This window comes from Poecilia formosa, unplaced genomic scaffold (genome assembly GCF_000485575.1).
Source record: "Poecilia formosa unplaced genomic scaffold, Poecilia_formosa-5.1.2 Scaffold40, whole genome shotgun sequence".
NCBI classification, from domain to species: domain Eukaryota; kingdom Metazoa; phylum Chordata; class Actinopteri; order Cyprinodontiformes; family Poeciliidae; genus Poecilia; species Poecilia formosa.
In genome coordinates this window covers 60,932-63,040 of record NW_006799979.1, presented here as the reverse complement: position 1 = coordinate 63,040, position 2,109 = coordinate 60,932, and positions in this window count along the sequence as shown.

The following is a 2,109-nucleotide window of genomic DNA, read 5'->3' as shown; positions in this document are numbered from 1 at the left end:
TGTTTTTTTTTCTCAAAAACAAGTAGAATAAACCAATACAAAAATGTCTTGAGCAAAAAGGATAACCCTGTTACAGATTCTACATAGTGTATAATTTATGTTAGAAATAGACTTTCATGCACACTGACCTAGCAAACTTTCTGTGGTACCAGAGATCAGATCTAAAGAAGTGCATGAAGTGCTACACAGTGCAAAAGAGCGTATTAGATTTACCTAGTAACCTCAAGCTCTTTACAAAAAACCAGGCAGCTCTGCTACAGTTTGTATGCACCTGCCGCACTATTTTTTTTATTAAATGGGTAAACTTCTTGATTATTTAATTTGGGCTTCAGATTGTACTCCAAAATCAAGACTTTCTAAGCCAACTTGAATGACATTTAAGACTGAAAAAGCTATAAATATTGGGGATGATTGGGGGATTCTGCTGGTTCATCGAGGTGACGATGAGGCAAAAACAAAGGTCATCTAAACTACAGGCATTTGCTCTAACCCAGGAAAGACAGAAAAGCTAGCTAGCTGACCACCAAGGGTAATTACCAGCTAGTTACCTGCCGTTAGCTAGCAGCTAGTTACTGGCTGCAAGTTAACTACCCTTGCTAGTTAGCAAGTGTATATTAGCAGCTTCTTTATAGCCTCATTATTGCATTCTGGCCCACAGAATGCAACAATGATGTCTGCGCGTGACTAACTTTTCCCGTAAGAAAAAAAATACTACATACAAGATTAAATGCCACGACTGACCTTAAGACCGGAGACTAACGTATTTAAGGTCAACCTATATGTTTTTATATCAATACAATAATTTTAAGGCCTGAATTTTTATATATAAATTTAAGACTTTTTAAGGAAGTGGTTTTTAAGGACACCCTGTTCTTAAAAACAGGGTGTTTTTAAGAACACCCTGTTAAAATACCTCCTTTTTACAATTAAGTTACCAACATTTCTGAGACAGATTAAGGTTAAACGGTAAGTGTTTACTGCCACGTCCTGCCGCAGATTACACAGTGGGAATTTTGTCTGTGTAAACCAGAACACCATGCAGTGGATTTAAACACTGAGAGTCTGGCATCACCTCTCGCCCTCCTCATGTGTCGTTTCCCCAGTATGTGGGACTTTCTTCCTCTCACCCCTGTGGGAGTCCCCCCCCGGTCCCCCTCCACCCCCATCATCCTGCCTCCAACTTCCAGCCTCACTACGCTGAAACCATTTTGTCGAGGCCCGTGAAATCCCAGGACACCCCGGCCTTATGAAATCCAACAGAATGGCTTTTATCCCCTAAAGATACTGTACAAATCATTGCTGGTTTTATCTCAGCTGGGAATGTCAATTTATCTAAATGAGCTTAGTCCCTCTAGCTGCCTGTCAGAGTTATTTCTCCTTCTCGCTCGCCCCCTCCTTTTCCTGTTCTCCTCCTCTCTCTGTGCCGTGGTTTAGAACCAGTCAGTGTCCCCGTGCTTTGTGGCCTTAAGAAGGAGGGGGCAGCAGAGGACGGGGAGAGTAATGGGATTGTTACTCTGCACTGGGCACCAGTTTTGTTCGAGGCCTGCCTTACTGGCCCAAAGACAAAATGTGTTGGAGAGAGTGTGTACTGGGTGAGTTGCTCCGAGTCCCTTTAGTGTGCAGTGGAATGTACTTAATCTGCCTGCAAATGCAAATGAAGCTCCCTGCTCCCAGCGGGAGACCCCCCGTCTGTGTGTGTGTGGGTGTGTTGTGGAGCAGTCGGGATGCTGGATAGACTTCTGTCATTGGCAACACAATGGCTCAGGACCAGGTCCAGTTACACACGCACACAAAAGTTCAATTGGGGAAGACTAAAACATGAAACCGTGCTAGTGAAAATGGAGAAACGATCCTTTTATGAGATCTGTTTACCTTAACGTCCCAGCTAAAGAATGAGAATTAATTAGAGCTAAAGTGTTTCAGATAAGCCGAAGCGAAACTACGGCACCCAGACATTCATGTTGGAGTCTGAACTACGGGTGCCGTTCTGAGTCAGAACTCCAACACAAATGTGAAGGTAAAACCAAGAACCTGACTAAAGTAGGCAGAAAAAAAAAATTCCCACGACAAAGTGTAGTGACTCAAAGAATTTAGTTAGGAAATTTTATA